This window comes from Bos taurus, chromosome Y (assembly GCF_002263795.3).
Source record: "Bos taurus isolate L1 Dominette 01449 registration number 42190680 breed Hereford chromosome Y, ARS-UCD2.0, whole genome shotgun sequence".
NCBI classification, from domain to species: Eukaryota; Metazoa; Chordata; class Mammalia; order Artiodactyla; family Bovidae; genus Bos; species Bos taurus.
Window position 1 is genome coordinate 55,569,319 of NC_082638.1, and position 16,420 is coordinate 55,585,738.

Here is a 16,420-nt window from a genome sequence, read left to right on the forward strand (position 1 = left end):
AGGACCACAAAGCTGATGTAATTTTAAAGTACAATGCAGATGAAGCTAGAAATATGAAAGCTTATGGAGAGCTTCAGAAATATGGTAGTTAATATCAAAGTTATTACATTTCCCTGCCTTTTCATAGTATTTGCTACTTAGTATTTAGGTGAAATGGTCGTTTCAGAATTCTCTTTTCTGTATTTTTGCAAAGATGCTTAAATTTGCTTTAAGTAGGTATTAAATACTTCAGAATATTAACAACTTAGTAATGGATTCTCTCCCTAATATATGTTCTTTTGGTGGGGAATTAAAAAGCTTACAAGTCCTAGACTTGTACATAATAATTGTTAAAGGAATGCCTCTTTTACACTCTTAAAAACAACTCTTAAGAGATCATACCTGTTTTCAGCTAATCAAGGACAACATTTATGGTACTGGTATTGATTTTTTTTGGAAAAGAGTATTCAGTTTTTCTTAGTGTATAGAGTACTGTTGTGGAGCTTTGTGGACAGTGTTTTTAAATCCCTTTTATTTCTTAGAGACAAAAATATTTTATTCTTCCTCTAGTAAGTTTGGGAAAATTAAAATAAGTTTTTAGTAGACAAAAAAGAGGAAGTGTACTAAACTCACATTTTGAACATGATAGCATTTTTTTATTCTGTTACAGTGCATTTTATTATATAAATTTTGAGGTGTTTTGTTTGTTTTGTTTTGTTTTTGTTTTGTTTTTTTGCTTCCCTTGTAGCTCAGTTGGTAAAGACTCTGCCTGCAGTGCAGGAGACCAGGGTTCGATCCCTGGGTTAGGAAGATCCCCTGGAGAAGAAAGTGACAACCCACTCCAGTATTCTTGCCTGGAAAATCTCATGGACAGAGAAGCCTGGTGGGCTGCAGTCCATGGGGTCGCAAAGCGTTGGGCACTACTGAGTGACTAACACATTAACATGAGTTTTTGAGTAAGAGTGAAGATTCTGATGATGTATAGGTCGTTTAAGAAATACTAAGGTAATTGGGAATCAGATAAATACTTACTTGGCAGTGAACTTCTTTTAGCGGTTTCATTGTGAGTTTGTTCTCTGTGATATTTGTGTAGTTAGGAAGATTTTTCTGGAATAAAACTGTTGAATCGAAGATTTATTACAAGTAGTTTCTTGTACAGTTCAGTGTTTTAGTATTAATCCAGTATTATTTCCTTAAATAGACAATTAATCTAATAACATCTTGATTTTATATCTTTAAGAGTATGCTCTTACTCTTTTTAGCTGAACTTGATGAAACAGACACCTTTGATCCTGAAGATGATGATGAAATCTAGTTTAAGGACCCCGAAGGTGAGGATGAAGACATTAACTCCAGGCTGGACCATGTGTATGTGTGCTTTTTACTGTTTTATATATGAAAGTAGTCAATTCTCTCACCGTCTTTGGTCTCAGAAGGTTGAACATTGAATTGAATATATATTGAGGATTATGTATCCATGATGGAGAAGGCAATGGCAACCCACTCCAGTACTATTGCCTGGAAAATCCCATGGACAGAGGAGCCTGGTAGACAGTAGTCAATGGGGTCGCTAAGAGTCGGACACGACTGAGCGACTTCACTTTCACTCTTCTCTTTCATGCATTGGAGAAGGAAATGGCAACCCACTCCAGTGTTCTTGCCTGGAGAATCCCAGGGACGGGGGCGCCTGGTGAGCCACCGTCTATGGGGTCACACATAGTCGGACACGACTGAGCAGCAGTAATAATCCATGAATTTGAATATTCATTAATATTCAGAAACCAGCTTGGCAACCTTCCTAAATTTTCTAAAACTTTATAATTCTTTGGATCCTCTTTTTTTTTTTTTTTTTTTTAATCAGTTAGGTCTGACACTGGGTACTCCATAATGACACTTTATTAGACAAGGGGGTCTACAGTGATAGTAGTAAGAAGTTTAACAGGCAGTTTTAAAATGTATCATCTCCCAAGGCTGGTATATTAAAAGAGGAAAAGCAAACTGCAGCCATCTTGCTGAAGTATTGGAATTCCAGTGTACTCCAAAGCATTCTTAAAATGAAGGCCTGTTTTGTTGCCCATGGATTTAGAGGTTACATTAATTGTCTGGTATCACTCTAGGACAAACGTTTGGTTTGGAATTTGTGGGAAATGGTTGTTTATCTTGGTAAGGAAATAGTGATGGTAGGAGTTTAAATGCCTCACTTTTCTGCTATGGACGTATTTAAGTAAACATTTTATTGATTTGTATCTCTTGATTAGACAGGCATATCAAGTAATTGGAATGACAGTATGGCTTATACTCTTGTAAGCCCTGTTAGACTTCTTCTTATTCTTTTGGTACTTCTGTAGTAAAAATGCACTGTAGAAACCAAACACGCAAAAGAATCAATGAGTGTTTGATTGAAAAAGCAGAAGTTTAAAATTCCAGGAGCAGATTTTACGAAGTCTAAATTGTATCACTGACCTAGAACACTGATTTCAAGATCTTTCAGTCACCAACATTCTTATGAAGAGCATTTTCAGACACTCAAAGTGAATTTTAATTTGAAGTGAGCAATCACATATTCACCAAGATTATACAGTTTACAATCTTCTACTCAGTGTGTCCCATCTATCCTGTTCATATCAGTCCATATTATTCGTTGATGGATTTCCAAATCATTTAAGAAATAAAACCAAGACACTACCCTGGTGGTCTAGTGTTTTAAGATTCTCACTGCAGGGTTCATGAGTTCAATTCATGGTTGGAAAAGAATGGTTCGCATCCTGCGGTGTCATGGTCACAAATAACAATGAAAACCCTAGTTGTTTCAGATTACTCACAACATGAATTAGAACAGCTGAATATGTATCTTTAATAGTGAAACTGTTACCAGAATTTTTTTAACCATATTTTACAGATTTTTAAAAATATCATAATATTCTACTGAAGTGAAAGTGAAGTTGCTCAGTCGTGTCTGACTGTTTGTGACCCCGCAGACTGTAGCCTCCCAGGCTCCTCCGTCTGTAGGATTCTCCAGGCAGGAATACTGGAATGGGTTGCCATTTCCTTCTCCAGGAGATCTTCCTAACCCAGGAATGGAACTCGGGTCTGGATTGCAGGCAGACATTTTACCTTCTGAGCCACCAGGGAAGCCTAATACTCTACTGATGTTATAATGCATTCTAAAGCACATGAGAACTATGAAATGAAAAAAGATTAGAAAAATATTGTTGAAATATCATTAAATGTTTTGAAAATTTCCCTGTTCCACTTTTGCTATCATTTATCAGAGGCTCTAAAAATGTAACATACCTTTTTATTTTATGAATTTATGATGTTTTTGTCATCATCTTTTATGTATTTGGAGTTATGAATTATGTAAATGTTAAAATGAACATCTTAAAGACGTCAGTTAAATCTTGGCTTTAAAAAAAAGGCACTTTTATTTGAAAAAGTGGACCCCAGGTTTTATGAATCAGTTGCACATCAGAAAGTATAAAACGATTATATACAAAGAAAGAATCCAGTAATGAAATGCGTATTAAGATGTCTATTTAGTGATGACTTTGTAGTTTATATGTCATTTGTAATACTGACAATGGATTTCATAGAAGTGCTCTCCTCTCTCTCTAACATTTTGTTCAGTTTTTCCAGAGATTCCTTGTGGCTAAGTTAATACTGTGGAGGTACAACTGACAGTTATTTTCTGTGGTAAGAATGTAAAATGCACCAGTGGCATAGTATGTTATTTGAGACCTGAAGGTTGTCACCACTGAGCTGGAGTTGAAAGCAAGGGATCTAACCAAAGGGAACACGTGAATACCAAGCCCCACAGAAGAAGGAAAAGAGAATAGCTTTCTGGAGCTGTGACTAAGCAGCTCAGTTGGGGAAAAGACTAAAGACAATAGTAATGAAAAAAGTCTGCGTTAGTTTGGAGATTTTGTTTATCTTTATAAGTTTTATGTCAGAATCCCAGTTCTTGCCAAAGTCAGTTATCCCGGTGATTTACTAGAGTGCCACTCTTGTGATGAATTGAGTCAGAAGAATTTGATTGATTACCACCTTCTCTCTTTATGAGGAAATAAGATGCCAAACTCCAATTAAAATGAATGCTGTTGCTGCTGCTGCTTGTAAGACGATTCAGTAGTGTCTGACTCTGTGTGACCCCATAGATGGCAGCCCACCAGGCTCCTCTGTGCTTGGAATTCTCCTGGCAAGAATAATGGAGTGGGTTGCCATTTCCTTCTCCAGTGCATGCATGCATGCATCCTAAGTCGCTTCACTCGTGTCTGACTTTGTACAATCCTATGGAGAGCAGCCCTCCAGGCTCCTCTGATCACAGGGTTCTTCAGGCAAGAATACTGAAGTGGGTTACCATTTTCTTCTCCCATTAAAATGAATGTTTATTTAAAACATTAAAAAAAAAAGAATAGCGTGTATAACATGTGATGTTCTCATGTCAATCATAGAGATTTGGTGAAAACAGGAATTGAGAAAACAATCTGGTTGGTGTCCTTAACTTTAGTTCAAAAGGACTGATTTTCTAAGTAGTGTAAAGAAGATCCCATATGTATTATTAAAAGAATTAATTTTTATGTAGATCAGGTGTTCTTGTTACTTACAGATCTGAATTGAACTCAGAGGTCTGAGCATCGTGCTACAGTTTGAATTTTGGTCATCACCTGTGAAAAAGAGTAAAACTTCAATATGAATGTTGTTTAAAGCACACTGTACCTTAAATAAACAACGGTGTGTTTTCATTGTTTTAAAGTATCATATTTCTTTTAAAAACGAATGAGGCTGAATTATTTTGAGGAAAATGTCAACTCTTGGTTCTTTCAATATAATGGAACTTAGGGGTAAACCCAAAATATCTGCTGTGAAAACACTGGGAAGAAAAAAGAAGAGAAAAGATTTCTCTCCGGTTTTGCCTCCAGTCAGTCACCAGTACACATGTGTTCCCACATCCAGAACCTTCCTCCCACCTCACTCCCCAGACTATTGTTCTTTGTTGCTCCAGAGCACTGGCTTTGAGTGTCCTGCATCATGCACTGAACTTGCACCGGTCATCTGTTTACGTATGGTCATGTACATGTCTCAGTGCTATTCTCTCAAATCATCCCACCATTGCCCTCTCCACAGACTCCAAAAGTCTGTTCTTTCCATCTCTGTCTCTTTTGCTGCCCTGTATGTAGGATCATCGTGACCATCTCTCCAAATTGCATACATATGCATTCCTACACAGTATTTGTATTTCTCTTTCTGACTTTTATTCATTCTGTAGAACAGGCTCCTGTTTCACTCACCTCTCTAGAATGGACTCAAATGCATTCTTTTTCACAGTTGAGTAATAGTCCATCGTGTTTATATACCACCACTTTCTTATCCATTCATCTGCAGTGGATATCTAGATTTCTTCCATGTTCTAGCTATTGTAAATAGTCGTGAGATGAATATTGGTGTACATGTGTCTCTTTCAGTTCTGCTTTCCTTGGGGTGTATGCAAGCAGTGGGATTGCTTTGTCATGCTGCTGCTGCTAAGTCGCTTCAGTCATATCCAACTCTGTGAGACCCCATGGACTGCAGCCTACTAGGCTTCTCCATCCATGGGATTCTCCAGGCAAGAACACTGGAGTGGGTTGCCATTTCCTTCTCCAATGCATGAAAGTGGAAAGTGAAAGTGAGGTCCCTCAGTCATGTCTGACTTTTAGCGACCCCATGGACTGCAGCCTACCAGGGTCTTCCATCCTTGGAATTTTCAAGGCAACAGTACTGGAGTGAGGTGCCATTGCCTTCCCCCTGCTGCGTCATATGACAGTTCTATTTCCAGGTTTTTAAGAAATCATATGGTTTATTGTGGCTATACCAGTTTTCATTCCTACCAACAGTGTAAGCTGGTTACCTTTCCACTCCCTCTCCAGGGTTTCTTGTTTGAGACTTTGGGTGATGGTCCTTGTGACCAGTGTGAGATGACATCTCATTATGGTATTGACTTTCATCTCTCTGATAATGAGTGATATTGAGCATCTGTCCTGTGTTCATTTGCCATCTGTATATCTTCTCAGGAGAAATGTCCTATTTAGTTCTTTTGCCCACTTTTTGATCGGGTTGTTTGTTTTTCTGGTATTGAGTTGCATGAGCTGCTTGTATATGTGGGAGATTAACTCTTGGGCAGTTGTTTGATTTGTTGTAATTTGCTCCAGTTCTGAAGGCTGTCTTTTCACCTTGCTAATAGTTTCCTTCACTCCACAGAAGCTTAGAAGTTTCAATCAGTCACTTTTGTTTCCTTCTATTATTTCCATTACTCTTGGAGGTGGGACATGGAGGAGAAGGTCTTGCTGTGATTTCTGTCAGAGAGTGTTCTGCCTATGTTTTTCTCTAAGAACTTTATAGTTTCTGGTCTTCCACTTACGTGTATAATCCACTTTGCATTTATTTTTGTGTGTGCCATTAGAAAACATTTCATTCTTTTGATGTGGTTGACCTGTTTTCCCAGAACTGCTTGTTCAAGAGGTTGTCTTTTCTCCGTTGCATATTTATGCCCCCTCTGTCAAAAATGAGGTGGCCGTGGGTGTGTGGCTTCATCTCTGGACTTCCTATTTTGTTCCGTTGATCTGTATTTCTATCTTTGGCCCAGTACCTTACTATCTTGATGACTGTAGCTTTGTAGTATAGTCTGAAGTCAGGAAGGCTGATTCCTCCATTTCCGTTGTTTCTCAAGATTGATTTGCTCATTGAGGTCTTTTGTGTTTCCACACAAATTGTGAAATTATTTGCTCTAGTTCAGTGAAAATCCCCGTTGGTGTTTTTTATGGGGATTCCACAGTTGAATCCAAGAATATCAATGGTGAATGAATGTACCAATAGATTGTCTTGGGTTGTATACTCATGGTCACTGTATTGATTCTTCTGATCCAAGAATATGCTATACTTCTTGATCTATTTGTGCCATCTTTGATTTCTTTCAACATGGTTTTATAGGTTTCTGTACCACGTCCTTGCTTTCTTTGGGGGAACATATTCCTAAATCTTTGAGTCTCTTCATTGGATGGTGAATGAGATACTTTCCTTAAGTTCTATTTCTCATTTTTCATTGCTGGTGTATCAGAATGAAAGTGATTCCTGAGTATTAATTTTGTATTCTTCAGCTATACTCTATTCATTGATTAGCTCGAGTAATTTTCTGCTGGCATCCTTAGTGTTCACTGTGTGGAGGGTCATGCCATCTTCTAACAGTAATAGTTTGTTGCCAATCTGTATTCCTTTTATTTCCTTTCCCCCTGATTGCTGTGTCTAGGACTAATTTAAAAACTAATTCCAATGTGTTTTTCACCTCAGAAAAGCTTAATGATGAAATTACAAAGCACTGAAAAATCTCAATCCTACCAGATTCCCACAATAAAATCATGAAGATCATCAGGAGTTCGGGGTCATATTTTGGGTGGTGGGGAAGAAGAAACTGTTTAAGTCTTTAGAAAAATGTATCATACTCAAATTAGTTCGGAATATTTGTAGTCTTTCCTTCAGTTTCAGAAGATTCTATGGCCCTAAGAGTAATGCAGGGCTTTCTAACTGAAACCAAGAAACTCATCAAGAGCTCCCCAAACTCTAACAGTGCACATTAGAAAAATTGTGTTACTGTGTTGTTAATATTTGTGAGCTTTATAGCCAAATTAAAGAATGGCAAAAACACCTTCAAGAGGGTTGTGCTAAGCATCCTGCTAAAACAGATGAGGCCACAGGGCAAGGGAAAAGGGAAGGTGTGGGAGACCTTTGAATGAAGTGTGGTCCGGGGGAAAGGCAGGTTCCAAAGGCACAGCTGAGAGGGGTCTTGCAGGGCCACACCTGTAAGTGTCACAGCCATGACTTTGGGTGTCTCCCTCAGGCCTGCATTTGAGAAGAAGCAGCACCCGAGACCTCTAGGTCAAGAATGACCAGAGACAGTACACCAGAGCAGCCATCAGAGACAGTTATTGTTATAAATGTGGATAATCCTGGGAAATAGGTGAGAGTGGGGGTGTCCTAAGACCCATGACCGTCAATCAGAGCCCCTGTAGTTGCACTCATTATTGCAGTGCAAAGGCACCAGGTGGTCCACATGCAAGGTGGAACTGGAAGAGGCTGCTGTTCTCATCTGCTCTGAGTGCCAGACAAATTCAGACACATGCTTGCCATCCGCTGTGAAGACAGGGAGCAGGTCAAAGACCCAGGACTTTCTTGCTGAAGACACACACACATACACACATACATACCCATGCATACCACCCCCTTTTTGGAAGACACAGTGTGCAACGGGGACTGCAAATCCTGACCAGGTAAGCAGTGACATGACACTACCCAGCACACACAAGTCAGGAGGAGTACAGTAGCTGTGAGAAACAGCCCCTGGTTGGGGAATGCAGAATACCTCAGATGCAGAACACCACAGGGACATGGAGCCATGAGCGTGTCTGATGATATGGCAGGGCCTGAGCACATAGTGCTGGGAGTTGAAGAACCCAGTCCTTGGAAACTCCTGTCCCAGTGTGCTTCTTCCACCCAAGACTAGGGCTGTTGCTATTGGATCTTCTGGCCCAGCATGTGGGCTGAATGGCTCCTTGACCTAAAGCAGATTATGAACCACTCTCAACTTTCCATCATGATCAGCAACCAAGCTAAAGACTTTCTTAGCTACAAGATCAACTTGAATGTCAGTGAGGGAGGTTGAGGATGGCTGGGTATGGGACCTGGTGGGGAGTGGGAGGATCATGTTAGCCATGTTCCTGTGCTGTGAGACTTTGGAGAGGCATCATGGAAGCTGTTAATGCCTGACTCGGAGGCAATCTGAGGCACCTAGAAGCTTGTACCTTTACCCTTTTCCCTATCCTGGCAGGTGCAGGTGCAGAGACATCCAAGGTCCCGCTGCAAGCTGATCTTTTCCTTTTGGGACAACTCCTACTTCTGGAACATGGTGATCATTAAGGAGTATTACCTTGACATCACTGGTAAAACGTGGCTCCAGGGTGGTGAGTGTAGGTGTGTAAGGAGGTGGATGATCCACCTGTGGAATCCGCCCCTGTGTCCCCTGTCTTTCTGCATGTTATAAGGCAAGTTATTCCACTCCAGTCCACTGGCTCTGGGACTTTGAATGAGGAGCACAGGCTGCAGGCTGGACATCATGTGCCTTAACTTTCTCAACTGGTTGTCAGGCCACAGAATCGAACAGGATTGCTGAGGTGGGGTTGCTTTGGGGCTGCATACAGTTGGCAATTGATGTTGGAGTTCTTGGATGCTCACAGGAGGGTTGGGGGCCTGGTCAGTCCTGGGCTAATCTTTCTTGTGCTGCCAGCAGATCATTGGGAAAGATGTGGGGGATGATCCTGTGAAGTAGTACCATAGGAAGGAAGGTCCTGCCATTAGCGGACCACAGAAACACATGTGATGAAGGGGTCTGGAGGTGGGCCCTGTAGGGACAGCCGTGTAGTGGCCGGGACACTGTCTTTTCTCAAATGAGGATGCTCAGTCGCATGCAAGCTGTCTCTGGAGCCAGATTTTGGGTCATGCATGTAGCAGATGATCTGCTGAGACCGGGGCTTAGGGACTCAGTGTGTACTTGAGTGCAGCAAGTCTCCCTCAATTTAGCTGTGGTTGCAGTGCGAGAGTCCTGGATGATACTACTAAAGGCAGCGTGAATTAAGTATCTTTGTCAGAATCATCCTTTTGTGGGTCCTGCCATCCCCTGGCCTCCTTTTGCTCACAGAGTTTATGATTGCCTGGGCCCTACACTCAGGCACCTTACCTTGGGAAGGCCTATCATTGAAAGGACGTCCTCTCCAGGGTCCCAGTGCACCTGTGTGCTGACTTTGGGATCTTCTGATTTTGCACATCCACCGATCAGCGTCTCACCATTACCACACTTGCTGCATTGGAAGAGGCTTCAGGCTGCCTTCGGAAAATACGGAAGTGCTCAGGGAGGAGGTGGACAGAGAGCTCCAAGTGCAGGACGTGGTGCCTACTGATGCCATCTCTGATACTGCTGGACACATGGGCGTCTTCAGCTCCTGAAACACCTGTGTTCCCTGTTTGTGTTTGTGTCCCTGTATCGAGCCTGTGTGTGTATACACGTGTGTGCTTGTGTCACCTGTGTTTGCGTGCGTGTGTGTGTGTGTGTGTGTGTGTGTGTGTGTGTGGCCCAGGGAAATATCAGAGAAAAAGGCTACAGGAGAGGAAATGCCAAGCAATCAGAAGACGAGACACAAGGCACCCCCAGTTTGAGGGTGGTTGGTCGCCCTATCTCTGCAGTGACCCTGTCCAGGATGGGAATGAGGAAAGGATGGCCACTGATAACTCAGGACCTTGGCTTCAGAAATCTGCCATGAGATGAAATACAAAAACACACTCACCATTTCTACCGTGTTCTTGTATGTGTTTGGACCAGGAAGAGTGAGTGCATGGTCTGTGGATTCACCCAGGGCAAATCAGGTGGAGTGGGGCTTTAAAACCACCGCCTGTGGAGCCCACAGCCTGTGGGGACATGGGCTGGCAGGTGGAAATGGTGGATGTGGATACAGAGGACCTGGGATGGGTGAGGAGGCTAAGGTCTTGCTGAGAAGGACAGAGACCCGAAGGAGAAAGAGGCACAGATTGACTTGTGTACTGGAGACTTGCTCTACACATGTGAGAAGGAGACCTGGGAAGGTCCTGGGCCAGTGCTTCCCAGGATCAGCCCATCAGCCAGCACCCTCTCTCCATGAGGGTTTCACACACTGGAACGATGTGACACAAAATGCGAGACATGCTAAGGTAGGCTGTCGTGCAAAACCACAGGCATCCTAGGAGAGACAACATGTGAGTGTGGCATGCCTCCAGGCACTTCCAGTCTCCCTGGCAGTGCAGAAAGGCGTAGAAAGTGCAGGTGTTTTACGTGTGTGCTCTTCTGCCGAGGTGTGCCTATAAGGGAGGGAACAGGGAGGAAGCAAGGATGGTGGGCTTATTGCGTGTCCGAAGGACCTCATGAGAGTGGGAGACAGGGAAGCCCCTGGGTGCAGTGTAGGGCCTGCTGGTTTTCAGGGTCCAGGGGAAAGGCAATAACGCTCCTGCCAAAGATACCCCATGGCTTGTGCTGAAAGTCCTGATATAAATTCCTTCTTTCCTCTGGGTCTTTCCCCTGGCTTTGGGGACCTGAGGGCAAAGGTGTGTGTTTGCACCTGGGGGAGGATTTTGGCAGTTTCTCTGGAGCATAATCTCTGATTTTGTCGTAGGGGATCTGCACCAGCTGACACTCAGAAGGAAGCTGCATTCCAGGTGACCGTCTTGGATGCCCCTGTGGCCAACCAAGGACTGGCTAACTTGGCACGTGGGCTGTGTAGGTAAGCAGGGATGCCTGACTCCAGGGAGTCCTACCTGGGCTTAATGAACCCAATGAAAGAGAGTATTTGATTTAGCAAATCAATGAGGCCTGGGTGGAATCAAGCCCTCTTGGTGTTTTTGAGATAGAAAAGCTGCTTTCTGTCCAAGGGAGGCATGAGCTGTGGGCCCAGAAAGGGCAGGATTCCCAGATCATCATCTGTTTGGGGACTCCATGGGTCTGGGTAGGAATAAACAGAAGGGACCACCTGTAGGAATGCCACCTTACCATTATGGTCTCGGGCTTCATGCCTTGTTTCAGAAGAGACCCTCTATCTATGGGCACCTTCTTCACAACATTGGATCACACCCAGGTCTCTCACAGACTCTGGGGGACCTTGGAGGCTCAGGCATCTCTTTGGCCTTTTCCTGCTAAAGGGAGATAGTGCTTGGAGGCACAGGTCTTTTCCTGCTAAAGGGAGATAGTGCTTGGAGGCACAGGTAGACAGGTGCACACAGAAAACTACACAGGTAGAAAGAACAGGGGACCTCACTCAGAATGTTGATGTGGTAGGCTAGCAATAGGGACACAGTTTTGACCAGGAATGACTTAGAAGGGGCACACTGAGAAAGCAGTTCTCCAAGTCAGCTGAGCCCAGACGTCCTTGTTTTCTGGTCCCCTGAAAGAATGCACAGGCAATGGATCAGGCCAGTGTGACTGGTACTGTGAAGCTGTCCAAGGTAATGGGAGAATGTAGAATGCAGGCAGAACTCATTCAGCTGTCCAGGGCGAGCATTTCCAACCCTGCCTGAAGCTCTGCAGATCGGTCCTTGTCAGGAGCAAATGCCAAAATTTTGTAACCTTTGAGGCTAAGTCAAAGGGTTAGAAGTGTAACCTGACAGGATCGATGAGAAAGTGAAAGAAAATAATCAGGACAAAGAAAGTCAGGTGCTTACCAAAATTGATGTTCCTGGAGAAGAAAGTTTGTATGTCTGTATATGTGCAAGTTTCCTCTCAGGGATGTTAATGTGTGCACACGCATGTGTGTGCATATATGCATGAAAAGCGCCTGACAGTATGCTTGTGAGTATGAGGTGTAGAAACTGACCTAACCAGGTGATAGAAGTTGAATAGGGAAAACATAAAAGCCATAGGGAAAGGTACATGCTCTGGCCATCAGAAGCACTGGAGCCGGGTTGCCAATCCCTGTTATCTCACTGAGTGAGCAACTTCTAAGTGGAATCACAGTGGTGCACCCAGGATGCCTGGCAGAAAGGAGAGGCAGGAAGAAAGTGCCTGGGGGTGACCAATGAGAGTGCAGAGGATCCGAGACACAGAACAGGCTGCAATTCCAATACACAGAGGTCATAGTGGGTGACCCCACAGCCCCTTGGACATGTAGCTACCAGGGCGTTCTATCCTTCTAGAACACTGGGCTTTCTTTCCCTGTCCTTGCCATGAGCATGAGCACCCCGTGCCTTTTTTTGAGGTTTCAGAAATGGACCAGCACTGCAGCATAAGCACCTGCTACCTGCATAGTCTTCCAGTTTGAAAAATCACTCTTTGTACTCTTTGAAGAAGGTATATATCGGGAGTAAGGACTATAGGATGGATGGATTAGCTTGATCCTCTTGCTGCTCCTGGCCCCACAGGATTGGCCTATTGGGCAGGCTGGTACGTGTTCTTACATGGAGAACAGAACCATTTTGAAACGACCTTGGTAGGGTAAATGGGCAGACGTGCATGTCTCGGGCACCAGGAAGTCCTGGAACTTAACAGGGAGTTGTCCTTAGCATCTCACTGGTAGGCGTTTGAACAAGGTTCAGGGAGTTTCCTCATGCCAGCAGAGCATGCCCCCATTTCTCCCTCTGTGCAAAGTGTGGCCAAGACGCTGCAGACCTGTGCAGTGTTCACATCTGTCCAGTGAGGGAGGGAGGATAAACCGGCCCCTTCTGAGGTTCAGCAGTGACCGCCCACTGTTGGCTTTCAAGTTTGAGAAAGTACTGTCTGAAAGTGTGGACTAAAAATGTCTGATTTTGTACACCCGTGGTGGACTCATGTTGATGTATGGCAAAACCAATATAATATTGTAAAGTAATTAGCCTCTACTTAAAATAAATAAATTTAAATTAAAAAAGAGTCTGATCTCCCGTTAGTGAAACTCACTCAGGAGGAGAAGGGCTTGCCTTCATGCCAAGGATAAGCTTCTCGTATGAGTGCTGGTGTCCAGACAGTGGCAAAGGGTAACAGCATCACTTAAAGAGATGGAACTACATAGACACCAGCCCTGGTACACACACAGAAGGATAGCCCAAAACAGTGCTATGCCAGAAGCAGAGATAAAGAGACACAGAGCGAGCTCTGTACCCTAAGGTTCTGGTGTCCCCGAACAATGCAGATCAACTGTTTCCTCTCAGGGATGTTAATGTGTACACACGCAAATGGTACTCCTACTCCCGTAGCATCCGGACAGCAACAGGTACTCTGTCCCATGGAGAAAAGTATCCAGCCACTGGATCTTTTGGATACTCAGAGCGAACGCCCAGTTATTAAAGGTTATTAAAGGTCTTGTGGGACCCAGGAGTGTGTTTTTCGGATTGCGGAGCAGGAACCCGTGGTTGGAATTTCCAGATCCAGGTCAATGACAGCCCCCGGGGAAGCGGCAGATGCAAAACCTGCTAGCTCCTTGGAGCAGAATCTGGCCACGTGGTGGAGCTGGAGCCCAGGAACCAGGAAAGATGCCCTCCAGTCTAGGGGCATGTCCATAAGGGTGCCGTCCACTACCCTTTTGGCCATTGGTCTAGATTTGGGCCAGCAGCCTGTGCGTGGCTCACAACCTAGGGCCCTGCCTGTTTGGGTGATGTCCCAGGGCCCGTTCAGCCTGTCCTGGGATGTCCACTACCCCTTTCTTCAGCCTCAGGCGACCCCAGACACACCAGCCCCTGCCTCCCAACCATGCCTCTCACTCCCCACCCCGAAAAAGCAAGCGGGCCCCACAGGTTTACTGCAGACTGGGCCTCCATTGCACACCACTTGCTTTGGTGCTATTATGTCTGTCCTTTCGCTTCTGACAGCCAGGGGTCATGGCCAGGGCCAAGAGGAGCGTGAGAGGTGGTCATAGGAAGACGGGAGCGTCCTGGGACCCTGGACCTTCTTAGTTGTGAGCCCAGGTGTTCAGGGGGATGGGGCCCCGCAGCCTGCCCTTGTGATGCTATGCACAGCTGGGACCTAGCAGCCACCAGTTGTCACACCAGGCGAAGATGCCACCCTCTTCAGGGTGGAGATGGCAGAGGATGGCAGGGCCCTGGTGGATGGAGATGTGGTGGGAATCAGGCGGGTGTTCCAGCTGCCTGTGGAAGACATCATGGAGGAGGTAGAGGTTTCAGCTGATGAGGAGCAGCAACAGGGATCCTCCCAGGAGCTGGAGGAGAAGATGTTGGAGAAGCAGGGCCAGGAAAGGCCTGAATGAGCTTCTGGTGCTATATGTGCTACAGGCGCTGGCCGCCCTGCAAGTGGAACTGACGTCTTAGCATGAGAAAAACCGCAGGGCCTATGTTTGTTTCATGTGAAGAGCCATCAGAGGAGGACTTGGCTCAGAGGAGCGCCACCATCCAGGGCATCCCTGGCTTCTGGGACAAAGTGGTATCCTTTCTGCTGCTCCTTGGGGTCTACTTAGGAGGAGGAGAAGGAGGTGCAGAGGCAGGAGCAGGAGGAGGGGTGGGGGCGAGTGCTGGTGGACCCTGAAGGAAGTGTGGTACTGGGCAATTCGCAGGCTTCAAAGGCATAGCTGAATAGAGTCCTGGCAGGGCCACACCTGTGAGTGTCGAAGCCATGACATTGTGTGTCTACTTCAGGCCTGCATCTGAGGAGGAACAGCTCCGAGGCCTCTAAGTCAGGAATGACCAGAGACAGTACACCAGAGCAGTCTCAGCAGACAGTTATTGTTGTAAATGTGGATGATCCCGAAAATAACTGAGACATGGGAGTCACACATACACACACACAGACACACATACACATACGCAAACACACACCAACACCTTTGCTTTCAGACACGATGTGTTACAACGACTGCATGTCTAACCATGTAAGCAGTGACATACCACTACCCAGCATACACAGGTCTAGAGAAGAGTAACAATCAGAAACAGTCTCTGCTTGGGGAATGCAGACCACCTCAGATGCAGTACACCAAAAGGAACCCAGAGCCATGAGCGTGTCTGATGGTATGGCAGGGCCTGAGGACATCAGTAGTGGCTGGGCAAGCAGAAGTGCCCAGCATCCTTGACGATGCCTGTTCCAGTGTCCTTCTTCCACCCCAGACTAGGACTGTTGTTCCTGGATCTTCTTGGCCTAGTATGTGGCCTAAATGGCTCCTTGACCTAAAGCAGATTATGAACCACCCTCAAGTTTCTGTCATCATCAGCGACCAAGATAAAGACTTTCTCAGCTACATGATCAACTTGAAGGTCAATGAGGGAGACTGAGGACAGGTGGGTATGGGACTTGGTGGAGAGTGGGAGGATCATGTTTTCCATGTTCCTATTCTGGGAGAGTTTGGAGAGGCTTCATGGAAGCTGTTAATGGGAGGCAAGCTGAGGCCCCTAGAAGCTTGCACCTTTTCCCTTCTCCCTATCCTAGCAGGTACAGGTGCGAGCCATCTCTGGTCCCACAGCAAGCTGATATTTCCTTTTTGGGACCACCCTTACTTCTTGAACAACAGTGATCATTAAAGAGTATTATCTTGACATCACTGGTAAAACGTGGCTCCTTGGGTGATGACTGTCAGTATGAAAGGGTGTGGGTGATTCACCTGCGGGATTCACACCCTTCTCCCCTATCTTTCTGCAGGGTAAAGGGCACATTGTTCCACACCAGTCCATTGGTTCTGGGACTTTGAACAGGGAGGAGCCAGCCACAGGCTGGTCACCAGGAGCCTAAACTTTCTCAACTGGTTGTCAGGCCACAACTGCCCAGAATCAACAGGATTGCTCAGGTGGAGTTGTTTTGGTCCTGCATACAGTTGATGATTGATGTTGGAGTTCTTGGCTGCTCATGGGAAGGTTCGGGTCCTGGTCAGCCCAGAGGTGACATTCCTCGTGTTGCCACCAGATCATCAGCTAAGACGAGTGG